We start from the raw sequence: 26,952 nt of genomic DNA, 5'->3' as shown, positions 1-26,952 counted from the left end.
TTTGGACGTACACATTTTATCCAGTATTGTAATGCCATTCTTTATGCAAAATCAAATTCTGCACTTTTTATATTTAGGAGGAAAAGTCCACTTTTGAAGGCACCATTACTCTTATAGGAAGAATGGGTTTTCAGCAGTAAACACTTTGTCTTCTGTTGGCCCCCCTCAATCTTGCCCCTGACAGTAGATGTTTCCCACCCTCTCTCCTGGAGCTAACCAGAGACAACAGCCTCTCCAGAGAACAAAGCCACCTGCCCTTTGTCCCAGCCCTCCTTTTCCTTTGTAATTTACAGCCTAGATCTACCCACAGTGGAGTTTAGTTATTTAAAGCCATTTGTCCAATTTGAATAAGACACATGCTTCCTTTTAAAGGGAAAAAAATAGGTCCCCCATACTGACAAATTATTTTCATTAAAATTTTTGTCATATTCTCCCTTCGGTATAAATAAAACTGGATCTAAGCTCAAGGCTTACGATTCTTATATGATGATAAAATGAAGTTTACAAATTAAATAGCTTCCTCCCCTGTCCCACTCAAATTAACAATTTAACAGATGACAGATGATGTTTAGTTGAAAGACGTCCCACACTCACAAAAAGGTTATGGCAATGACCGAGCCAATGTAAGCTCTTTTGAGTAAGATGTGTTTATACCACTATTCCCTATAAAGATTCAATTCTCTCCTCACTGCTTTCAAAAAAATTTTTTTGAGCATCCACTTTATGCCAAGACACCATCAGGGTATTTGGGAGACATCCATGAGCAGAACAGACGACGACCTCTTTCCTCATGGAGCTCCCCCTTCCAGTGAGAGAAGATGGGCCACAAACAGCAAATGTGAGCGTCAGAACAGCGCTAGGTAGAACAACAGTGCTATGGCCAGAGCAGGTTAAGGGCCTGGGGGCCTGGGGGCGCATGAGCAGAAGGTCACGGAAGGCCTCAGTGAGAAGCTTTAGGTTGAGAAATTCCTTTGTTATAAAATAATTTTCCAAGTGGGGAAAACCATTCTTCTCATGCAGACATAAAAATGAAGGATTTTATTTTACTCACTGACCAACTAGGAGGGAAGTAGGCAGACCTTATAACAAGTCAAAAAATACCTGAATAAGAGAAGCATTTATAGATTAGAAATATTGAAATGAATGCACAAATGGGGCAAAACCGAGGGTGGGGGAGAAGCCCACTGAACACTGCAGGACAGAACAGGATTTGCATGTCTCTAGACAATCACTACTTTGCTGTCACTTATCTATAATTAACAAAGTTGTCAAACAGCTTCCCTAAAATCAGAATCACATCGCCCAGAGGGGTTTTCTCCTGAATTCTAGACAATGCAGTTTTTCACCAAAGCACAAGTATTCCCTACAAATCGTAGCAGGTGAGGGAGTGAGCCACTTTGTCTATTTAGAAGTCTACACGGTGGGTCAGAGCAGGTTCAAAAGCCAGCCTCCCTGGGTTCCAATTCAAGTACTGGTCCTGTCTGGCTGTGGGACTTTGGGTAAGTTGCTTAGCGTTTCTGTGCCTCATTATCCTCATAAGTAAACTGGGGATGATGGTAGTACTGGGCTGCTCGAAGGATTGCTTGAATTACTAATTAGGCACTTGAACTATACCTGCTACATAGTGTTACTCAAATGTTTACTATTATTTTTCAAGCAACAAGGAAACCTCTTCATAGAGCATGCTGCTTTCACCTGGCACAAAGGCATCACTTAGATACTGTATCAGTTTGGTTGTTTGTTCATTAGGCAAGGACTCCAATACAGTCACTGGAATCCAGGGAGGATCTTCAGCTATTCAGTGACTGCTGTTTATAAAGTGACTCAAAACATGCTTATATTTTTTTAGACTACCATCAAAAAGGAAAGGACAATTTTTTTTTTTTTTCAGTTCTGAGAAAACTCAGATCCCTGGGCACATATTTGCGGACTCCAGCTTAAGAACCACCAGTTCAAAATGCTTAGCCTGAGGCCTCCAAGCTGCTGTGAGCCCCTGGGTGCCCACACCTCCCTTAGGGCTAGTTTTGCTCCATCTCTCTTGTGCTCCTGGAGGGTGTGGGGCAGGGAGTCACATAGATGAAAGCTGTTTGGTCAGGAAAAGAGAAGTGTTCTAAAGTGACAACCGAAGGGACATCTGTGACGGCATGTTTATGACCACTGGTGATGGAGCCCACACAGGTACGTTCCCCGTGGCCTGTCAGGGCAACAGATGCGGAATGCAGAGGGGTGGGGCTCGCCACGCCAGTAGACAGTAAAGGGCTTGTCTACTGGCACAGACTGGGAGAGAAACCGAGGCAGACTGTTACTTTCCACCCCCGGTCTGTGTCTCCAACTCTGTTATTTTTAAAGAATGCAAATACTACCCTTGATTCAGTCTTTAATCTGGATGGAGCCGCACAGAGAAGGATCCTATAGACTGAACGCAGCGATCACTCTCATTATCCCTGGTGCCCTCCTCTGCCCGCTTGAGAGCCCCCAGGCCACGTGCCACTATCACACCTGCAGCATCTCCATGTCTCTCCCTCCAGTCAAGGGCACTAGCCCCCAATCCCACCCCAGCACACTAACTCCAGTCACACTTCCTCTGGCTCCTGGGGGCCTAATGAATGCCCTGCACAAAGAAGTGGACGCTGCTCCCTCCACAGGACCAGGAAAAACCAACACTCATGAAACAGGGGGAGAGCACTTTCCTGTATTATCTCAATTTGTGTTACACCTCTATGGGTCAGATATATTTATCATTCCCACTTTGTAGATGAGAAAATTGAGGACCAATTGTGGAAGAGCTGGTGCCCCCTAGAACCGTCTATGCAGTATGTGGTCAACACACCAGTGCTAACTGTTGGTCACCAGTCCAAGATAAGAGGAGTATAAAAACCCAGAATAAGTATATAGAGATTTCTACTGCAATTTGTCATTATCACTACATCTGAGTATGTGTCAGTGTAGGCTCATCTTACTGGCACAAGCTATGCACAAGTCAGAATCACGAAGTAGGACCATGCTAAAATGTGTGATATTCAAGGTTTTTCAACTGTAACCCAAGAGTATACAAAAAAATCTAGAATTCATTGATTAAAAGATTTAAATATAATTATAACTTTACAGGGAAAGTTGTGGGAACTGGCAACTAATGGATTGAAGATGGAATTTTAAAATGCAGCCATACTTGCTTTGTTTTAGGTTATTAATACTTGCTTAATTTTAGGGGCGCCTGGGTGGCTCAGTCGGTTGAGCGTCCGACTTCGGCTCAGGTCATGATCTTGCGGTCCGTGAGTTCGAGCCCCGTATTGGGCTCTGTGCTGACAGCTCGGAGCCTGGAGTCTGCCTTGGATTCAGTGTCTCCCTCTCTCTCTGCCCTTCCACCCCTCCCCTCTCAAAAATAAACATTAAAAATTTTTTTAAATACTTGATTTTAGATGAAAGTTAAAAAAATTAATATGCCAAGTTTGTGGAAATGGGTTTCAAAATCTCCTTTCTAGTGCTGTCAACATACCTCTATCAGACTGGCTTCTCTTCAGTGTCATTGAAACAAAACACAGAAACAGTTTACATACATCATCTCCTGCAAGTAGCAGTGTCGTATCCAACCTAGATTAAATTCATCAGTTAGCAAGAAGCAAACTCTTTCTACACTAAACGTGAGGTATTGATAAATGTGGTGTTTGTTTAAAGTGTACTTACAGGCATTTAATACAGGGAATCACCAGTTCACTTAGAACCTTTTTTGTTTGGTTAAAATTACTGGATGGCAAAAAGTTACCAGTACTAATAATGAACTCCTACATTATTTGCCTTTGTATGCATTTTCAATGAATATTTGGTTTTTGTCATTCTTTTTCTTATTACATTTATTCCAATTGTATATGTTGAAATGTCATTTCATGCCCATAAAATCACTAATTAAAAACCGGGCTTATGTTTTGGTATCTTTGGTCATTATTTTCCTAGTAACCTAATTTTTCTTGCATTTCACAAAATTATCAGTCTACCGTATGTTGGAAATTCTAAACACTGGTCCTCTTCCCCTGCTGGCTTGAGAAGCACTGTTCCCGAATGCCGACGTGGTGAGTACCAACCTTTGTTTTGCTTGTCGACGTGTCTCCAGCTTAGATCAGTGACAGGTCACACTACACACCCAAGAGACATTTGTCACATGAATGGACGAATAAATAAAACTGAGGTTAGCACACGCCACAACGTGTACTCTTACCTGCTCTGTAATACCTCAAAGGAACATGCATGAGAATTTGGAGTAGACTCCTTTGGAGAAGGCCTTCCAGAGGAGCGAGCGTGAGCACTCATCCTTTAAACTAAAGGGTGTGTACAATTTTAAAGGGGTGACTGGAGAGAAGCAGACGTCTTCCACAGGAAGAGGAGCAAGAGCAAAGGCCAAAGCAAGAATTGGGATGGGGGTCTGGAACAAAATGCACCTGCAATTTACCCAGAGGCAACCTCCCCCACTTGAGCCTGAAGAAGTCACCAAGTAGCAGGCGTGATGTGCTCCCTCCAATTCCACCAAACCTCCAGCAGCTACTGGGCTGATGGGAGAGTCAGTTCCCCCATGACTGCCAGCCCTGCTTTCGCACCTGGAACCTGAGCTCCGAGACTAACTCACAGTGACATTAATAGTGTAAGTTAACGCTTCAGGAACCACCTCATTGCTAGGGGTTCTAGTAATTCTTTATTTCTAATTTGGAGGGAGTGGTACAAAGAGGTACCAAGAGGGTCTCTCCAAACTGCTTAAGCTTCAAGCCCCACAAAGCGTGGGCCTGCCCCTGTAGAGCCTCTTCAAGCTGCCTCTACTCAAAGAAGCTGCTTTTCCTCTTCTGGGAAGTGGGCATTCTCTCTGTCTGCCACAAGGTGGCGCCAGACATCCTAATGGGAGATGGGGCTGCGCAGAACCGCTTTATGCAAAGCATGAGGTTTTTGCTTCCATTCTTAGAAGTTGAAATACCAACCTATTTGTTCTTCTTTCTATTGATGGCAACCTATCACTTCTCTTTGCATGTTCCTGGTTTCATTTTTAAAGTTACACTAAGGTGGGAGTTGAGGGGACAGTACTATTTGATTTTCTAAAGCTTACAAATTGTGCCAACTAAAGGAATTAGCCAACTTAAAAAAATTTTTTTTTTCAGTCAGAAATTAGAGAGCACAAGGAAAGAAGAAAAGTGCCTATGTAAGACCCAAACAGAGCAGGCAGATGCTCAATAAGTACATGTCTTTCTGCTTGCTAAAACCTGAATGGTTAGAGAAAGGAGGTTGAATGTTAACACTTTGTACTGAAAATTCTCTTACCTTCCACTCCTCTGTCCAGAGTAGCATCTAGGAAGCATTTGTATACCATTAAATCATCAAGGTCCAAGAGGAAGGGCAGAAACCATTTCATTATATGAAGCAAACCCTATACTTATCAAGAATTGGAAAACAACACTTTGTATTATTTGAGATGGTTGTAACAGTACAGAACACCTTTAAGGCATTAAGTAAACGAGGATAACATTTGGTAACTATGCCCAGACGTGAAGTCTTTTTCATTATTTTTATAAGGTGGGACAAGGATTATTTAAATTTATTTTCAAACGGCATTTTAATTATCGTCAACCCCTGCATTAAAAAAAAATGCCATCTGTGAGGCCAAGTTCAAGTCCCTCAAAGCTCTTTTTTACTTAGTAGCAAATGTTTGTATTCTCATTCATTCTGGAGACATATACACAGTGTGCATTTTTTAAAGAGCAAGGTGAACAGGAAGAGAGGGAGAGGAGCCATTGCTCAGTCTACTTATTCACACTTTATAATAAGTTCGCAATGTTTTCGCAAATACAATTTTTCAAATAACTCTTCCATCTGAGGAAAGAGAGGAGGAAGGCACTGTACTAGAAACTTTGGAAACTGTATTGTCTCTGGGTAAATTAGAACCAACTTGATTGGTTCACTGGATGACTTTTTATAAGTGAATTTCCTTTGGACAAGTAAATGGATGACTACGTTAACTTGGGCTGGGAAATCACGTTTGAGCCATTCTACTTCCTCCTTCATCTGTATATGCATGCCATTTCCCATCCCACCCCACTATTGCACAACCCTGCCCATCTCATCCCGTATTTTCAGATAGACCTGCACTGAGATGGAAAATGGCCTATTTTCCCACTATGCTGCCTCACATGGGCACTTCTATGATCCCTAATTTGGCAACATCCCCAAATTTCCTAGTGTTTCTGGTACAGAGTTTGTTCTTTTCTGCGCTTGAAGAGGCAGCAGGGAGCAATCAAGCCAGAGGATTAATAAAGAATTGGCTGCCCCAGAAGCACACACCTATTTCTCTGTACCTCAAAGAGGCAAGTCCATTTGAGGGGGACGGTGATGGGGAAAGCTCAGCACGCTGCCCTATCCATTACGAGCCTTCCACAAGACTTACTGTTGCCTCCACATATGCCTTCTATGGAGCCTTCAACAAAGCTTCCACAGGGGGAGCTACTCGATGTTGGCCATCATTTCATTAGTGTCATCAGCAATTCCAACATGGCACCTGGCGAACAGGCATTTTCTAAACAGGTGTGTAGGGAATCTAAATTTCTTTGGGTCTCAATTTCTTTTTAAATGTTTATTTATTTTTGAGAAAGACAGCACAAGCAGGGGAAGGGCAGAGACAGAGAGGGAGACATAGCATCTGAAGCAGGCTCCAGGCTCTGAGCTGTCAGAGCCCGACATGGGGCTCAAATCCACAATCCGGAAGATCATGACCTGAGCTGAAGTCGGACGCTTAACTGAGCCACCTAGGCACCCTTCGATCTCAATTTCTTTACCCATAAGGAGGGGATTGTAATATCTGACTTCGGAGGCTCTTCTTTAATGTGGTAATGAGTCCAAACAGAGAATAATTTTATTCATCTCTTTTTTATCTCAGGAGAAAGATGGACTTACTCACTTCTCCAGTATCTTCTGACTGCATGAGCCCTGCATCTCCCCACTTGGCTCGTCAGGTAGCCACACACAGAGTGTGCGTTCTGCAGCCTTAAACACACACATCTCCATTTAATCTCTTCTTTGAAAACATCACACAAAATTTTATTGGGCAGTTAAAGGAACACAAGCCTGCTAGATCAAAGCAGCCAACTGGTCACCCAGCCTTCCCAAAGTGAGGCTATAGTTCATTATAGCCACTCGGTTAACCACATCCACCTCTCTCATATATCAACATGCCCAGGAAACAGATTTAGAAATCCTGGGCACTGCAGGGGAAATGTTTTCAGGTAACCAACTGTATTTAAAAAGCAGACCACGTCTTGACAGATGAGTAGGACTGCACAAAGAGGTACCTACAACCGGGGACAGTCCCCAGGTCTCTCCCCCACCCCCCCCACCCCCCATTGAATCTCACAGAGAAGCACAGGCTCTACTGACAAATGTCTTTTCTTTAAACAGACGGGTTGTTCCTTCCCAGACAGTTTTGGACTAAAACCCAAACGTTCACTTTCTTTGCAATTGTTTTTGTTGCCCGTGTGTTTTGAGCACATCTTAATTCTGGCCTGAAGCACGTCGTCCCCCTTTAGTTCTCATACTTGGTAACACTCAGCTTCCTCTTCTGCAGGTTGCAGGCAGGAAACTGGAAAATGGGCCACAGGAAACCTGGCCTCCTACATCTGTCCCACTTTGTAATTGCAGCTCTGGTTTCATTTTGCTTTGTGTGTCAGCTCTGTTTTAACCCTCAATACGACGGCCAAACTCTGCTTTCTGAAAGAACACAGCTATTCTCGTTGCCCAAGAAAATTCACTGAGACTGTTTTTCCCTCCTCAGAGTAATTAACCCTATGAATTCAATAGGGAATAAATACTAAGCAAATTCTTCTTCAACAGTAGCCATTTGGATCAAAAGCGCATGGAACTAGAAAAATGATTCATTAGATGTCGTAAAGCTACCAATAAACCCCTGGGGAAAATCAAGTCTATTTTAGAGTACTGTACACAGAAGTTATTGTAGAGAAATAGGATTACCAGTGGTCCAAGGCTCCCTGACAAAGTTTGACTTGTGAGGCTCTGGTAAATAACGTATGAAAATAAGCTATACTCATACCTCATTATAGTCTCTTTCATTATGACACTGTCTCAAATTACATTACTTAACAATTACCACCATTAGGTTGAACTACATGAAATTGTTGTTTTTATGGCTCAAAAACCAGTCAAATATCCACAATCTCATATAGGCAACTTAAAGCATATAATCATATACATAGAACACACACACACACACACACACACACACACACACACACACACACAGAGTCACATCTCCAGAACAGTATCTTCTTCCTGTGTTTGGGTCCATGGATCTCTTTGAGAATCTAAAAGTCTCCGGGGTGGTGGGGGGAGGTAAACTACAAAATACACATAATGTCAACATGATTCATAAAACACTAAAGATAATTTATAAAGCTCCAAGAGCCCCATTCTAAAGGAAAGGTTAGGTATATCCTCCCTGACCAGCAATACTGAGAGTCCATGGAATAATCAAGAAAAGGGCTCGTACCAAAATAAAAATCTGTTCCTTCTCTAAATAGGAGCTTTTCTTTTTTAACACTTAACATTTTGATGAGAATTTATCATGTACCAGGCATTGTGCTCAGCACTTCATACACATCTCAATTTAATCCTCCACGAGGAAGTCATGACTTTAAAAGGTGAAATAAGGCGCTCACGGCCACAGCATTGACATGGACAGAGACTCCTACCCAGAGAAATCTGGCTCCAACGTCCAGCTTCTCACCATTGTTCCTCCAGCAGGGGCTTCATTTCTTGCATGCACATCTCACTGCTGCTAAGCGAGAAGTCTCATTTTAACTCAGTGGGACATGTAACATTCCCATTGTGAATCAAATCAGGAAATTTCCTTGTTCATTTCTGGCTTTGCCTCCTCTGTGACTCCAGTTATTCTGATTGGTTCTGTTTTAAGAAAGAGACTTTGAACCCATGCTACCATCATTTTTTTAAACTCATTTCCCTTTTAAAAAGATCTGCATGTTGGGATGCCTGGGTGGCTCAGACCTTCAAGCATCTGGCTCAGGTCATGATCTTGCAGCTCGTGAGTTTGAGCCCTGCATCAGGCTCTCTGCGGTCCTCACGGAGCCCACTTTGGATCCTCTGTCTCCCTCTCTTTCTGCCCCACTCCCACTAGCGCTCTCTCCCCCCAAAAAATTAACTTTTTTTTTCTTAACAAAAGACATGTATGTTGGTTTAGACCCACTCCAGGTTCATTCAACACTAAATAATCAAGGTTGGCTCTTGCTAATAAAGACAAAATGTGGGAAGCTGCACCTTCTGTAACTCAGCTCCTCCTCAGCAGGAGAAGTCTTCCTCTCGCTTGGGGTGTATACACAAGCCAGTGGAACAAGAGGATGCGAGTCAAGAATAGAAATTCTATGGACCGAGCCTGGCTCCAGAGATGGGGTCTAAAACCTGCCTGCATTCCTCCAAACAATAAAAGGAATCGTGGGTGTCACTTCACCTGAGAACAGGGACAGACTGGGAGCCCCTCTGAAACCACATGATAGGACCTAGAGTGGCACCCAGCAGAAGCTCACATTTGTTCCTTTAAAAACAAACACCTCTGGGGAAGCCCTGTTTCAAGTTCTAAGAGAGCAATATTTGGGATTTCGTGGAGGATCATAACAAGCACATGAAAACAAAATGCTGCCTTGGGTTCAGTACAACTTACTTAAAATCTTGCCAACCATCCTTAAATGTGAGCTTCCATTGAGTGGAGCTTCCTAATTTCCAGTGGGTATTTTCTCTCCCATACTACCCTTGATTCTTATATTTCATAGGCCTTTGAATGGAAAATCTTTTACCTAAACTTTGTCCTATTCCTATATTTGAAACTTGATCCTGTGCGTAAGGGGAAAAGTTGGAAATCAGAACATAAATTCTCATGACAGCCACGGCCTTAAAGAGTTGCATGATCTCCGGCAGGGACGTCAACTTCTCTGTGTTTCAACTTTTTTTTTTATCTGTAAAACAAGGATAAGACCAGCCCTATCCCCTTCCATACATAAGTGCTATCAAATTGAAAGACTTTATATGTTTATTTTGAAAATAAAAATCCAAGTTATCCTTTTGGCCAATACACTGTACAAATTATCTTTAAAATAGGAATGGAACAATGCCTTCAGCTTCAAATAAAACCTTAACAGAGATATTTTTTAAATCTGTGGTTGTCTTAACATCAGGAAATGTTTGCTTACTTTTTGTTATGATAGTTTTACAAAAGTCAAAAATAAAGGAAATCTTACATACTGCTTTCACTAGGATGAAACCGTAATCTCTCAGATAAACTTGAAAGCTTTTCTGTGCTAAATAATAAGTTGGTAACCGCCAAAAGAATATATACCCAGCATAGTAAGAAAACTTCTGCATGATACAAAATGATGGTGAATTTTCCACATCCAGAAACTAAAACATTTCCTGCCAGAGCATCCTCCAAACCCTTCTATTGTGTTGAAACTGTAAAATCTTTCTAAATCAGGACTTCCTCCTATTATGCTTTAGAGGCGTCTTTCTGGGAAGGGTAGATCCAAGGCAAAAGGTAGGAACTCCCGCAGCACCACCCAGTGGAAACGTTAGAAAAAAATACACACACACACACACACACACACACACACACACACACACACACGATAAAATACATTTAGTCAAAGAAAATGCAAGCCTTAGCTCTTCTAACTAAAAATCTGGACACCACTTCTTTTTCCATCAACGCCAAGCAGCGATATATTTTGCCTAATAACAGTGCTCTTCTTCCTGGAACTGTTCCTCAAATGCCACCCAGCCAAAGGATCACCAACATCATCTTCCCCGTCTCTCTCACATGTGTCCACACACACTGAGCGGACACCGGGGTGGGGGAGGAAGGAGGCCCCGGTGGGGTCAGGTGTGGGCTGCGACACCATCTCTTCCTCTCTGGAGGAGTCCCGAGGGACCCTGGGGACGGGGAAATGTGCACAGCTGTGCTCAGCATCCCAGACCTGCTGCAGCTCTGGGCATTTCCTGACAGAAAGGTAACGCTGTGTGCGCCTTCCTCTTCCCTTGGCCAGGCTGCACCCGGTCTGGGCCACCTCCAACATCTGCATGGCAATTCTCCCTCCCTAGCTCCACCCAGGGAAAGGTACAGAGCCTTTCCTCTTGGCCCATCTCTCCCGTGCCTCCAAATCTCTCCCCGGTATGACCATTGTTTCTGCTCCCTGTCCTGCCAAAGCCGCCATGGGTCCCACACCCTCTCCAGGAGTGGTTCAGTCTCCGCTTCATTTACTAGCATTAGAACACGTCTCTCTTCACCAGTGGCTGCTTCTCACGCATGCATGACACATCAGGCTACTAATCTTAGGAACCCTTGACCTTCTCCTTCCAGCTTTCCTTCACGGCCCTAGTAGCAGCCTGGGGAGGGAGAGAAGCCGTGGTCTTCCCAGAGCAACTTTTCTGGTCTTTTCTATGGAACTTAAAGTAATAAAGTATCATTTCTTCTATCATTTCTGGATAGCTAAGTCACTGGGTGGCTCAGTCAGTTAATCAGCGGACTTTGGCTCAGGTCATGATCTCACAGTGGGTTCAGCCCCATGTCAGCAGAGCCTGGAACCTGCTTCGGATTGTATCTCCCTCTCTCTCTGTTCCTCCTTCTCTCTCTCTCTCCTTGTCTCTCTCTCTCTCTCTCTCTCTCTCTCTCTCTCTCTCTCTCTCTGGGTTCGAGCCCCATGTCAGCAGAGCCTGGAACCTACTTCAGATTCTGTATCTCCTTCTCTCTCTGTTCCTCCTTCTCTCTCTCTCTCTCTCTCCCCCCAAAATAAACATTAAAAACAAACAAACAAAAAAGACAACTTTCCCCAACATCTGCACTCCTGGCAAAGTTATCTTTCCCTCTTCCTGGAGTAAATCTACAGAAACCATTTTATAGGTCTTTTTTTTTAAACAGTATATCTAGAAAATGATACTAGTTAATGGATCTTGATATTCTTCAGAAGTATACGATCAGTGTTAAAACTTTATAATCTAGCATACTTGCGCTGATAATTTGCAAATGGCTAATATTATAAACATTCTTCCTTTCCGTTTCTGAAATTTAACATAGGCCAAAACGTGATGGCTCCTGGAAATGCCGCGATTTAGCTGGATAATACGGGCGTCAGCTTGTGTCTGGGTCCTGCTGTTTACAGTACTGGTGCAAATATAGTTACGAGTTACCGGTATTTGTGACATCTTTAGAGACTGCTGAGAAGCACAAGGCGCTGCCTTACACGGATGGTTAGCTAAGCAAGGAAATGGCCCCTCCGGCTTCTAGATTCTGTGGTCACTTCAGCTGCTCAGCTCTCGTTGGGTGCTCTTCTCAGCAAAACTCTTTCATGGTTTAGGAAATGCAAATTCTAGGCATCACCAGTTTTACATAATCTGCTGGGATAATATATTCATTTTGCAAGGATCTATAAAAACCGGTGACTCTGCAGTCCTCAAAATGTCATCACCTGCTCATGTGGTGGACACCTGTGGGGGATTTTAGCTGCATCTCAAGCCGTGAAGGTAGACTATCCCTTTTATGCTTTTACGGTCTCCACATGCACGTTTCTCTCACATTTTTGTACATTTTGCTACATATGGTGATTATGGTACCAAACGCAGAGTTTCATCTAAACTTAAATAACTTCTAATCAAGTTCTTTTTAACACAAAGCAAAAATATGATGGCATTAAGATAAAGTGGCACACAAAACGCATCTCATTTTCCACTGAACGTCTATTTAAAATCGAGTCCGACTGGTCGAGAAGCTACAGTAAGTGGAGCACATTTAAAATATCTTCATGTGGAGTACAGTTATTTCTAAGAAAACTGTCGCAAAAATAGACAAAGAGTGACTTCAAAACTAATCTTCGCCCAATGCCATGTTATTTTAAACCTATTTATCAACCCCCCAAATGTACTGAATAAATGAACAAAAAAACCATTAGAACTGTCATCCAGTGAAGACCGATGATTTATTCATTTGTGTCTGGTTAATGCAGACATATTAACCTTCAAGAGCTCTGTAAAAACATCTGATGGAAGAGAATGGCTGTTGGTGGCATCAGAAACACACATCAGATACATACCCCAAAGTGTCTTGATGGGTATGCCTTCCCATCAAGTGCCTTCCTTCCCATTCAGAAAGCTGCCATCCACTAACCTGGCTTGGCCCTTTCCTGGAATGTCACATACAACTTGATACTCTACTCTTCCAATTATTGTTCCGCAAGAGTATAGTAACTGTAAAAAATAAAATAACAGCCAGATCTTGCTGTAGATGATCTTCTCCCTCTTGCTAAAGAAAGTCACCCTTCCTACATTTTAATCAGCTGGAGCATATATGATCTCCTATGTCAAGGTCTTAAAGTTTCTACTTTCCCAAAGTCAAATTAGTAGGTCTTAATATTTAGGTTAAGAAAAAAAAAAAAAAAAAGCAAAGGATGTGGCCAAGTCTGGAAGAGGATGCTGTGCTTGTGGTTCGGCTCTGATTTAAATCAGAGCAGGGCAATGCCCTTATTTAAGAGCAAACACTCTAAGCTCTGGAGAACCTCCATGTACGTGGGTCATTTGTTTGATTCAAGGCATCTTCTAACAGCCCATACCTTTGTAATGAAAGTAATTCACTTTAAGAAAATGTTATCACCACTCAAAATTGCTCAATTTATCCAAGTATCCTAAATGCCAAACTGAGAATTAGCACTAAGGCACCCAAAGAAGTGAATGAAGCGAAGTCAGGGAATGTCGAGGGCTGAGTGGTATTTTTGCCTTGACTCTCAAAGATGAATTTAGCCCTCTGCTACAGGCTCAGCATGGATAGGACAACCTAGGTCTGCTTGGGGCTTAATCAGTTCCCAACCTGCACTCAGAATGTCACCTGTAGAATTTGGAGATATTCGTTCTAAAATACTTTTAAAAAGAAAAAATGAAATAGAAGTAAAAAGTAATTCTCTACCACCCAACACCTTCTGGTCTAAGTGATCAGTATCTTGGATCAGGGCTTGGATTAGCAGAAATAACTTCCCTACTAACGCTCATGGATTCTAGATTCCAGAAGATTTCAAAATGCAAAACCTGCATCCATATATGGTCTTCCAAAGACTACTGAAGGGTTTGGTCTCTTCTTGTATGTTCTTAATGGGACCTGCTGAAATTATCAGGAATATTCACTTTCTCCTCTCCTATACATTATATTTTTTAAAAATCCAAGTTTTCTCTGGGTTCTCACAGTGAAATAATGGTGCTTTTGGATGAGAACTTTAGCAAATGTTCCCTTATGCTCCCGTCCTCTGTACAGAATTAGGGTTCAGATCCTACAGGAGAACAGTGGCTCTGGATGTAGAAGGAGCACGAACTGAGATTATACAGTACCATGTTCTCTTAGATGCCTGCATCCCTCTTATTGCCAACATATGTGGAGGCATACCCACACAGACAGACAGACACACACACACACATACACACACACACACACACACACCTGTCAATGCTTATCTTTTTCACTTTCAAGTGAACTCCAATCACCAAGGCTTATATTTTAGCCTTTAAAGGAAAAATTTCCAAACTCCAATAAGGAGATAGTAGGGAGACTATATTTCCAGTTCACTGAGTATTAACCAGAGAAGCGCTCTTCTTAACTCTAAGTGTTCAGAAACTGGATGACCGTCTACCCCTTTTCTTGCTTAATCGAGCATTCTGACCTTTCTGGGCCTTGGTATCATCTTACTGAGGATGAAGAGAACTTGCAGGTGCAGATAGCGTAGGAGAATCCTGGCAATTAATTCCTACAGAGAATCCCTGAAGTTACCCAGGAGCACATCCTGGAATAAATTCTGGGGCTTATTCTGCTGTTGTTGTTTTGATCCTTCTCTTCTGACAGTTAACTGCAGAAAGAGAAATCTGCTTAATCATATGTTCTGGTTAATCAAGGTTTGACTATCAACAAACTGCTATTTGGCAAAACCAGCTGAAATTCACAGCAGAGCTAGCCCTCCTCCACTAAAAGCAATGTAGATATTAGTCATTCATCCCTTCAAATACACAGGCAGAGTCTTTTGTTATTTTAAAAATTAATCAGAAACATCATCCGTTAATTACAAAAAGTTACAAACAAAAGCTACACACGCAGGTTTTAGTATAAGTGAAGGACTTGGAACTGTAAATATTATGGAATACAGCCTAAAGAACTATGAAAACTTGGTCAGTTGAAGTCTTGATAAAGACTAATGATGATTGCTATACAATGATCAATTTTAACATGGAAAGAATTTTACATCAAGATCCTTCCAAGTTGTACTGACCTATGAATTAACTGTTAGCCAACCATTCCAGGAATAACACCGATATCAGCAACAGGGCTGAGGTTTGTCCTCTCAGATATTAACAAACTTGTTTTCTGTACCGTTCTTATAAGTCTGGATAAAAACTCTGGAAAATGACATATCCTCTATAGAGTTTCTTCCTGGCTGGCTTTATGATTTAACCAAGAAATATGCCTCTTATTAATCCCAAATAATTCACTGTCCAGGAGAGGGTTGGATTTATGCATAGCAATAAAGTGCTTTATCAAGTCCAGTGGCAAGTTTTTTCCCCTTCAGATTGTTTCTAATTCAATGAATGCCAGGTATTGGACAACGTGCTGGGATAAATACGAGGATGAGAAAAACAGAACAGGCCCAGAAGGAGCTTCCAGACTTCACAGACGTGAAACACATCATGGCGCTTTCATGCGCGGGTACCCCTCACTCTCCGAATCTAATGGATTCAAGGGTTTGGCAGAGACTTTGGGTAACAAGGGAGGCTGTGCCATCAAATCTACTTGGCTCCTGAGTTTGGAATAATGAGTATCAACGAATAATCAGGGACACCAGACCCATCTCCAGAAATATAGATCACAAAGTGTTCACTACCTACGTTTGGATAGTAAGAATTTGGAGAGGGAGAATTCAGGTCAATGAGAAAACCTGTAAATAAAGGTGGCAGGGGTTCCAGAGGCCGGGGCTGATCACCAAATGACAGTGGGAGCTGAGCCTTGAAGGATGGCCACAAACTGGCAACACAGAGTGAGAACAATCTATGCGAGTGGGGGCAGGGAAGGGAATTCCCAGGAGAGAGAACAGCATTTGGAAAGGCCCAGTGGCCAAAGAGCTCACGACCGGTCTGAGGAATGGATGAAAAGCTAGGGTGGCTGGCCCAAATCACAGCTTACATTAAGGATTTGGGTCTTTACCCTGGCAGAAACCACTGGGAGATTTTAAGCAAAGGCGTGAGGCAGTCAGACCTGTGTATAAAGGATCACTCCAGCTTGTGGGTAGACAAGGGACTAGAGAAGGCAAGAAGGAACAGGGGACCCCCCTCAGACACAGCAGTGGAGGATGGACACCATTTTCAAAGACTATAGGAAGGAAGGAGCAGGGACTAAACCTTGTGATCAAAATCCCATCTGGGCCTACTCAGCATATGACCCACACACAGTCACTGGTGTCTCCAAGAATGACCCAACCATAAGCCATTTAGATATTGTGATGCTGGTCACAAACCTTAAAAAAGGAAGGAAATGAAGCACAGCAGCTAATACCAACCTTTCCTCAAGTGTTCCTCACTCAACAAGGGGCCAGAATGGGATTGAAGGGGAAATTTATGGGGAACCCCTTTTCCAACCACAGAATACTTCACTTAAATCGCTGTGTTATGTCTGAAAGTTGGCTGTTTGCAGAGGACAGTAAAAATTTTCACATTTTCACAACTTTTAGAAGAATTTAAGTTCATTACTCCAAAAAAATAGTACAACACAACTTTTGGCTTGAAAGGGATTACCCCAGTCTCTACCTGGATCACTTCACCATCCAGCTGGAAAACTGAGTTCCAGGAAGATGGAGGGATAGTGTCTCAACCCAACTGGTTTTTTTTATTATTATTTTTAATGTTTATTTATTTTTGAGAGACAGAGAGAGATGGCATGAATGGGAGAGGGCAGAGAGAGAGAGAGAGAGAGAGAGAGAGAGAGACCCAGAATCTGAAGCAGGCTCCAGGCTCTGAGCTGTCAGCACAGAGCCTGACACAGGGCTCGAACTCATGAGCTGTGAGATCATGATCTGAGCTGAAGTCAGACGCTCAGCCAACTGAGCCACCCAGGCACCCCTCAACCCAACTGGTTTTAAAGGAATCTACTTTTTTCCTGCAGCACACAGATTACTTTGGGTTAGCTTAAGTGGCATTAAATAATGTAGAAGGGACTTTTCCTCCTATCCTATTGCTGAGGAAATCTACACATTTTAGTGATTTATGTTTAACCAAGCAGATTAAATAAAAATACTGCAGTATTTTATGAAGGTGTTCTGGGGTTTAATAACCTACATGGTGGAATCATGAAATTGTCAGAACAAAAAGAAATAGCTAGGGCATGTTTTGGGGTGGTAGAAATATTCTATATTTGAAGGTAAGGGGTATAGATCTCCTGGATGTATACAAAAACACTGAAGATCTGTCCATTTCCATGTATGAAATTATATCCCAATTAAAAAAAAAAAAAAAGGACACCTATGATCTCAGATTCCTTGTTCTACTGCTTGGAGTAAAGGACTCCTGACCCCAGTCTAAGAGAAGGCATTAGGTAAGTGTGTTTTATATCTACCCCATCATTCCCATATTTATATGTGGAAAATTAGGAATTATTATTAGATATGGAATCTTTAAAGATACTTATGATACCATGTGCTTTAGAGCCTTTTTTAGAGCAGATATGTGAGTAAATTAATTTTAGTCCAATTCAAATTAGAATGTTAGTATAACCATCATCTTAATTTCTTTAAAAATATACAAATAAGTCTTACGAATTATAAAATAACCCCATTTAGTTCTTAGAATTGAATAACTACCTTCCAGGAAATGCAAATTGAAACATATCATCGATGAGTTACTAATTTCTAGTGGCAATTCACACCAAATTACAATTTATTGAAATGACCAATTCAAGGTTTATTTTTAAACTGCTGACACATATGTTAAGTTTCAGGTAATGGATGAAAGGCCATTTTTATTTTGGTTATAGGCAGGAGTCATAAGGAGTCAAATTTCTGCCCAGAATAGTTACTTAAACTGAATGATCTACCATTGTTGAAGGCCTTTAGGATTCGTTAACAGATGGTTTTATACACACACACACACACACACACACACACACACACACACACACATGCTGATAACTCAGTTTCCTGGGGCTGCACTTTTGGTGGTAAAGACAGTTGTCATAGTCTCACTGCTGCAGTTTCAACCAAAAAGTTGGATGATCTTAATTCAAACTGGCCATGAGCAACAGTAATCTTGAGATACGAATCCATTTAAAACACCAATTTCAAAGTTTGGAAACTCTCTGGATATAAAATGAAACACTAATAACTAAGAATTGTCTCAGTGTGCAAGAGACCTCTTCCTCCCTCTTTAAAGTTCAAGGTATATTTTCGGTTTAACCTAGCTTCTCTTTTTTCATCATCTAACATTCTATTTTGATGTGTAGGGCCCTGGACTTCCTGTTACTACATCTTGATATTCTACTGCAAATCATGACTCATTCTTAAATCATAGAGAAACTCATCAAAATCCCAAATTTCACAGCACATATGAATTCAGTCTTTTAAGAGGTCAGCATTCTTAGGACATTACTTGGAGCCGCAGAGACAAAAACACTGAACAAGTCCATGTAGAAATTATGTCAATCCACTGTTGAGTCAACACATTTATTAGATCAATAAATATATGCTCTATGTGTAGTAATTTTGGTCTTGGTACTAGTTATGAAAATGTGTTACATGATATGTTAGGTAAAAATAAGTTATAAAACAGCAAGGATAGTATGACTCCAATGAAAAGTTTTATGTATGTGTGCATGTACGTGGGTATGTGTCCATACACACACACACATTGTAGAAGACTGAAAAAAATATACACCAAAATGTCCACGGTGGGATTATGGGAGATGTTTATATTTTTCTTCGTGGTTTTCTGACTCTTCCTAACGTAATTCACATTAACTATTTTTTAAAACAGAAGTAAAACCTCCTGACTTTTAGAAAATATTGTTATGCTAGTGTGATCTCAAATATACTATAAATCAATCTACAAAGACAAAGGGGGAATTATGGATAACCAGGACATAAAAAGCTCTTGCCGGAAACATACAGAAAAATCTGACAAGAGTGGGGTCCTTCATTCAAATGACCCGTGTTGCTCCCGTGTGTGTGTGTGTGTGTGTGTGTGTGTGTGTGTGTGTGTGTATGTGTAGGTGCAGGCCCTCATGAAAGGGCAGAAGCCAGCTGCCTGCAGCCAGGGCACAGCCAGAATAGAGAACCCATTTCTTTTAAAGTTTAATGAGGACCCCAGGTCTGGAGAACATGGAGATGGCTGAATCATTCCCTAGGACTGGAAAGGAGCAAAGCAGTATTAATTCATAGGCAGTAATTCACCATCACCAAAAAAAAAAAAAAAAAAAAAAAGGACTCTACTCCAGGAAGTCACATCCTTGGACAATTTTCTGTTAGTGTTTTGGGTTTGTCAGTAGGTAATGTTCTATAACCATATTGGTTTTTTGAATTGGATAGGTATATAAAAATAATTGGGTAGCACAGAACACACAAAACCCAGTATCTGACAGCTAAGAAAGGAATATTTTAATTTATACGCACTGACTGGAAGGACCTTAAAACCGATTTCAGGAAAAGATTCAAGTTCCAAAAAGTTATTACAAATATAAATTTCAATATATGATCTCAGAGTTACATTTACTGTATATTACAGTTTTGAATTATTAATTTTTTTAAATAAGAAAAAGAGATCTTTAATAAATGTTTTAGGAAACTCCAAAATTCAAACAGGGCTGAAAAATCACTACTTTCCCTATCTGGGCTATTGCCATTCTGGTCCAAAAAGCATTAGTATCAAGTGAGCGAGGTTCAGAGATGGTCTAATTCAGCTCACAAAGGTAAACCATCACAATTCGTCACTTAAATGTCCTTCTATTACGTATTACTGACCAAAAAGACAGAAAGGGAGAGAAAATTCATGCACACTGTATTACATATGTGGCAGAAAAGTACAACTTATAACTTGTAAATGTCCTATCCATTGAATGGCTGCCTATAAAAGACTTATCATCATTAATGTAAATAAAGCTTCTCAATCTGACCACTACTGACATTTGGAGCTGGAAAATTACTTTGGGGGTCTGTTCTGTACTTTGCCAGATGTGTACCAGCATTCCTAATTCTTTACCCCACTAGATGCCAATAGCACCCCCTCTGGTTAAGACAACCAAAATGTCTCCAGATATTGCCGAATGTCACCAGGGGGAGAAAATTACTCCAGAAAGTCTGTTTATCTAGACTTGTTTGTAGTTTGCTCCAAGGGGCCTTTCTTGAGCCTTTGGAAAGCTTTTTTCCCCTTATCTATTTATTATAAGTTCTGTTATCCTACTCACAGCTTTCGATGCAACAATTTATTGAGCATCTACTCTGTGCCAGGCACCATGTTAGGGACATCTGTACTTGTGCCCACTGACTCACACCCTAGTTGAGCTGTTTTCAGGACATGCTTTGTGACCATAAGAGAAACGCCAACACCTCAAAAACCCTCAAGAGTATGTCCCCAGCAACAGGTTCTTGTCAATAAAGCAACCCCACAGTTCCAATCGGGTTTCTTAAAATTCTTTACCCTTTTTAGCAACTCGACACATTTCCAACATTTAAAGGTTTAAAAAGGAAAAAAAAAAAAGGCCAGAAGGCCTTTGCTATTTTGCTATATTTGGCACAGAAAGACCATCAGGGGGTTTTGCAGGCAGGATCATTACTGGAAACTCTAAAAACACTTATGGACAGTCTTCTTAACTGTCTGACCCACATGCCCTCCTAACACAATTTGTAATTTTATAATCCCCATAAATTGAAACCCATAACTGACCTATCCCAAATAAATGTGTGTCACAGACAGAGAAAAAGGGAGAGAGATCAGAGGGTATTTTGTTTGGCAATAAAGCAATAAGGCTCAGAAATCGATTTGAGTTCATTAATATATGCCTGCAACATGCTTAGTTTCTCATCTCCTCTGGCTCCCTGCCTTCCACACCCCCTCCAACAAAGACATAAGCACAGAAGAGAGAGGATGGGTGTGTTTAAGCTGCTTGGGCAATAGAAATTTTACACACACACACACACACACACACACACACCCCCTACACACAACTGGGAAAGAAAAACCTGTAAGTCTGAAATCCAAAATGGCCAAAGTGACTTCAAAGTTTCAAGATAGTGCCCTGAAAAGGTTGTTGGCCAGCTGCACCTCTAAGTAAATAAAGCTGTAACTTGTCTCCCTCTGCAGCACAGGGCTCCCCGGGCTGACAGTGGCTGCACAAAACCCCTCCTGTGCCGAGCAGCGGAAACTCCTAATGAGATTAGTTGGTGTGTGTGCAGACATTACTTAGCAATGACTAAAGGGGCTCTCTCTTCCTGCAGCAGCCAGTGGAAAATTCAGGGAACTTTTTCCCCCTGCAGCAGCAGAATCCCTTTAACCCTCTCCCCAGCCAACTTCCAAAAACAACTCAGCCTCCCCCAGCCCCCGTCGGGCTGGGGTGCTGGGGGTAGTTAAAGACCGGCCAGGGGCTTCCAAAAGCGGGAGGGTAGGAGGGGGCCGGCGGGGAAGGGGCGGGGGACCCTTCGAACACTACAAAGGAAACTGTAAAAGGCACAAATACATAAACCTGAGAAGGAGCAAACCAGTTTCTTTGTGAGCTCCTCTAGTGAGTCATTTTCAAGATGCTGTCTGCTGCCAGTTTCAAAGCGGAAGCGCATGGCAATTAGTCTTGCCGTTTCCAGACAAGCCAGAAACTCTCCCGACACTCGTTTTTTTTTTTTTCTAAAAAGCCCCTTTTGCAGTTTCTGAAATAACATTTCTTACTCCCACCCCCACCCGCCACCTAAATGCAGCTTGTCCTCACGAAGGTTCGGTTCAGAAAATATAACAAAACCGAGACCTCTTATTTTTCTTTAACTCTCCAAAATTTTAATTCCTCCTCCCGAAAGTTACAGTAGCATTACAGGCCAACATTCAGTTGCAAGCTGAAGAGCCCCTTCCTAAAGAGCTGGGGGCTCCAAGACCGTCTCCTGCCCCGAACCTCTGCCCAAACCGTGTCCAGTAAAGACTCCACTGGCTTTTAAAGGTCCACCTGGGCGTGCGCCTGGGGCGGTGACCCGGGCGGGGGTCACCTGCCGAACGAGAATGGAAGCGACCCCCAGCCCCACGCCTTCGCTCCTCACGCCCTCCGCTTCCCCCTCCACCCCTGTCCTCTCCCCGAATCGGAGCGTCGGTGCCCACTGCCACCCCAGGGGAATGCCAGTCCCGGCTGGAAGGTCGGCGGTGGTCCAGCCTCCAGGCACGCAGCCCGTCCCGCCGCCGTTCCTCCCAGGGACCCCAAGTCTCCGCGTCCCCTCCTCCCCCCACCCCGCGCGCCCCCTCCTCCGAGCTGCAGCGCAGCCCCAGGGCAGGGTGCCGCCGGCGGGGTCGGACGCGGCGCGGAGCTCCCGCCGGGCGGGCGGCGCGGGCGCAGGAGCATCCCCCTCGGCGCCCCCTTCCCAGGCCCGCAGCCCACCCCGCGGCGCCCACCAGCCCCACCCCCACCAAGCCAAAGAAAAGAAAGAAAAAGCACCCCCGACGAAACTTTGCAACTGTCCGAGCAACAGGCAGAAACCCCTGCTACCTACCCAGATGTGGGGGAGCTTTCAAGATCCTTCTTCGGGGGAATTTCTAGGAGGAACCGGGCGAAAGCCCCCGACTTTCCATGCTGACAGGCGTCTGCAGACGGTCTGTTGCTCTTGTAATGAGATCCTGATTTTTCCCCCTTTTTTTTTCTTTCTCTCGCTCCTCTTTTTTTTTTTTTTTTTTTTTTTCCCTCTGGTGTGTGTGTGAGAGCAGGAAGTTGGAGCAGTCAGGCCGAGCCGGCTCACTTCCTTTACTGCATTATTCCCCAGGCGGTGTGCAGTCTGTGTAAACAGGCTTTTCCGCCCCGCGCCGCGCGCCCCGGCCGCGGCTGTGCGCCGGGGCTGGCCGCCGAGGCCCGCGCATACTCCGCCGCCTGCGCCCCGCGCGCTCGCCCCGCACCGCGCCGCGCCCCCGCCCGCCGCGCGCCCCGCTTCCTGCTCGGCCACCCCAGGGGAGGAGCCTCCGGACCCTCTGTGACTCCGGGCGGCCGCAGCCCCTCCCCAAGGCCGGGGACTGCTTGGCCAGAAACCCAGAGAAGCGGCCCCCCGGCGCGCGGGTGGGGACCCCCGGCTGCGGTGGACCCGGGGATCCCTCCTTTCCCCTGAGCGGGGAGGGGGGGGTGGGTCTCTGCGCTGAGCACTGCAGTGGGGTCGTGTCTTGCCCAGTTGGCCTGGGCTGGAAGGCCCAAAGCGAGGAGGCCTCTAGACTTGGCTGTTTTCTGTTAGCTGGGATGGCTGAGTTGTGGGGCAGTGGGGCACGGGGAGTGGGGTGCAGAGTTGGGTGGCTTTGGGCAAAGGGCTGCTTTTATCGTGGGTGGGGACGTGATTGCTTAGGAGGAGATGTTTTGATGTCCAGAAAAGGAGGCACGGTTTCCGTCTAGGGATGGACACAGTTTCTGTCTAGAGTTTAAAAAAAAAAAAAAAGCCAGAGCTCAGAGTAGGGGGCCCACTTTGGGGAAAAGAATAAGGAGCCATAAATTGGAAGCCAGGATTTGTCAGGAAGAGACCTTTCTGGCCGTTTACTATGGCCTACCACAGGCCCAACCTTCCCTGCCCTGCAAAGGAGCTCCGGAGGGAAAGGAGCAGCCACCAAGGGGGCCCGAGTGACTGAGGCTTCAGAAGGAGGCTCTGTGGTCGCCAGACAGGGCTATACGCCACAGGATCTCTCAAGGACGGCCCACCCAGAGGACTCAGGCCAGGCTGTCACTGGAGAATTTGTCCATTGCCCTGAGACTGCTCTTAGGAGGAGGGGTCTGTGAAAGGGTCCCTCGCCCCCAGCACTGTGCTCCACCCCAACTGCTCACCTTCCAGAAGCCCTCCATTTCTGTGCCTCCACCCCTTAGCAGGACAGCCGGATGGTTCTCAAACTTGAGTGTGTACCAGCATCCCATGGGGGGCTGGGGCTGATAGACTACGGGCCACCTGGGTCTCACCTGCCAGAATTCCTGATTCAGTAGATCTGGGGCTGTTCTCAGCCCAGCTTCCTGTGAGAATCACCTGGGGAGTATTTTGAAAAACTACTGGTCTCTATACACAACCAAAACCAATCAAGTCAGATTCCCTAGGGACAGGGCGTGAGTCCTCTCAAAAGGAACACACGCTAAGAGTTCCTCCACTTGGTTTCTTATTTTTGCAGTCTTTTCTAAAGACTATTTGTTTGTGAATCTCTCACTTCTGTCTACTAACTATGGGCTTCTAAAGGGCAGGCATTGTATTTTACTCAAGTGGGTACCAGCTCTCAACCCCTAAGTGCCTATCAAAGCACCTGAGTCCATTCCAAAGCGTTTGCTTCCTGGCTGGTATGGATAGTTCAGAGAGGTGAGACATGGCCCACCAGGTCTCTGAGAAGGGTGGGAAAACGTGAGGTGAGGGCAAGCTAAGAGGGCACAAAAGCAGGAGAAGGAATGGGGAGGAGAGCTGTTTATCAGCCCCTGATTTTCTACAGCTAATTTTCCACCTTAGGGATTATTATAATCCCTAGTTGGCTTCTCTTGTCACTCAGGAGAGTTCACTCCATGTCCCCGTGTGATCCAGCAATCTGTGGACTCGGAGAATGTAAACTTACTTTATTATACTTCTCAGGGAGGAAAAAAAATCACTCACACACAATTGAGAACACCACATCGCTTTATTTTAAAAAGTATAAGCCAAAGCCAGACATAAGTATATTCGAAGCTGGTAGCTTTCATGATTTTTATTGTATTTTTTTTCTTCACAGTAAATCTTTGGAGAATCCTAGTATGTATGAGAGAAAAGGTGTACATGCTTTCATCAGGCAGTTTGATTGTTCCGAAGAAATGCTTCCCTGTTTCAAGGACACATGAAACATGGACGGCCCTAGGGTTCCTCAGGCCAAATGAAGACCTCTGAAGTTTTTCTGGTGTTTTAGATTCTCCACACCACTACTCCCAGCTCTCCATATGAATGAGTAATTCAGAGCTGACTCTGCTCTTCCTCAAGACACAGGGAATAACTTTTACTTTTATGTGTTTCCAGGTTCTGTCCTTGGCGTTCTAAGGGAAAACTGCTGTTACTTGGACTGCTATCACAAATACCATAGACTGGGTGACTCAAGTGATGGACATTTATTTCTCATCATTCTGGTGGGTGGGAAGTCCAAGATCAAGGTGCCAGCAGATGTGGTTCTTGGTGAGAACGCTCTGCCGAACATGGACCCCATATAGCCTTTTCTCAGTAGACACATGTGGGGAGAGAGAGAGGAGGGAAACTCTCTGGTGTCTCTTTTCATGAGGACACTAATGAGGGAGCTCCACCCTCATGACTTCATCTCAAGCAAATTACTTCCCAAAGCCCCCACCTCCTAATACCACCACATTGGGGGTTTGGGCCTCGATGTTAATTTTTGGGAGATACAAACTTTAAGTCCAAAACAACTGCTATTTGTTTTCCATGCTTCCTGCCCACTATCAAAAAGTAGCCAAGAAGTGTGGCATTTAGTGTCATATGATCCACACTCTTCTTTCTATGCTTTTCTTGCAAAACAAACAGGAGTTAAGACTAGATGGGTTATGAGTAAGATTTCTGTAATTTCTTTGGGACCCCTTTTGAGCAGGTAACGAGGCCCAGAATCATTAATTTCTGCTGGCCAAGAAAGTGTTAGTCTCTCTCAGCTTTGATGAGAAGAGCTGAGATCTCAACAGAGATGGGAGTTAGTCAGCATAATGTGTTGGAGGGTGCTGAGGCTGGATGGAGGAGGGTCAGCCCAACTAAACCCTATGGATAAAAAGTGGAGGAGGGCTGGGTTTCCAGAAGAAAATAAAAACCCTCATTCCAAAAGAAGGGATGTATTAGTCAGCTTTTGCTGGGATAATACAGTGTAACAAAAAAACTCCAACCCTCAGTGAGTTGGGTCTGGTTAGCTGGGTTCTGGTCTGCTTCACCTATCTTTTCCTTTTGGGACCTAGGCTGAAGGAATATGTTCGACTTGAGATATATGGTTCCCTAGGAAGTCAGGAGGTCAAGAGAGATGAGTAGAGACACATGAGGTCTCTTAAAACCTCTGCTTAGGACTCTCACACCCTCACTTTCACTCACAATCCATTGGGGAAAGCAAGTCATATGGCCAAGTCTGAAGTCAGTGGGACTAGGGGAAGGACAAGGAGGGAAGGGAGAATTCTAAACAAGTAATACAATCTACCACAAGAAAAAAATGGATGCTGGATATACAAAAATAGCAAATCTGTCAGGTCCTTCATAATTTAACATTTCACAATGTATAACAGAATGGGATGCAATGAAAAGTAAAAAAAAAATACAGATGGATGAGGAAGCATAATTAGATAGGGCAAGAGATGAAAATGAGTTTTAGAATATATCAACTAAAATATTCTAGAATGTAGCAGAACAAATCATATATAAAACTTATGAATTGATGGTATTAAACATGAATTAATAAATTTTGGAAGAGACTCAAAAGTGGGTTGCCATCACTACTTTGAAGACTGCGTCTATAATGGAGGGATATTTAGGGGCTGGGAATGGAGAACCAAAGCCCGATGGAAAGGCAGCCTATTTGGGTGGAAAGTATACATTTGGAATCAGGAATTTTGGGATCCAGTCCCATACCTGACTTGTCCTAGCTATGGGACTTGACTAAGTCACTCACCGTCTTTGAGCCTGCGTGAGCGTCAGTTTTTACTGATTTTTA

The 26,952-nt window shown here is 43.5% G+C and overlaps 1 protein-coding gene across 4 annotated transcripts in view; it reads right to left on the bottom strand.

The window, feature by feature from the left end:
- ELK3 (ETS transcription factor ELK3) overlaps positions 1 to 23,149 on the bottom strand; it is a 67,255-nt gene extending 44,106 nt beyond the window's left edge. For all 4 annotated transcript variants that reach the window (XR_008300413.1, XM_027071048.2, XM_027071049.2 and 1 more), the window contains exon 1: positions 22,788 to 23,149. The gene's annotated coding sequence lies outside the window, so the exon portion shown is untranslated. The remainder of the gene's footprint in view (positions 1 to 22,787) is intronic.
- Between the last annotated feature and the right edge of the window lie 3,803 nt (positions 23,150 to 26,952).

Source organism: Acinonyx jubatus, chromosome B4, assembly GCF_027475565.1.
Source record: "Acinonyx jubatus isolate Ajub_Pintada_27869175 chromosome B4, VMU_Ajub_asm_v1.0, whole genome shotgun sequence".
NCBI lineage: Eukaryota > Metazoa > Chordata > Mammalia > Carnivora > Felidae > Acinonyx > Acinonyx jubatus.
The sequence above is the reverse complement of the archived record's forward strand: the minus strand, read 5'-3'. Positions and strand labels throughout refer to the sequence as shown.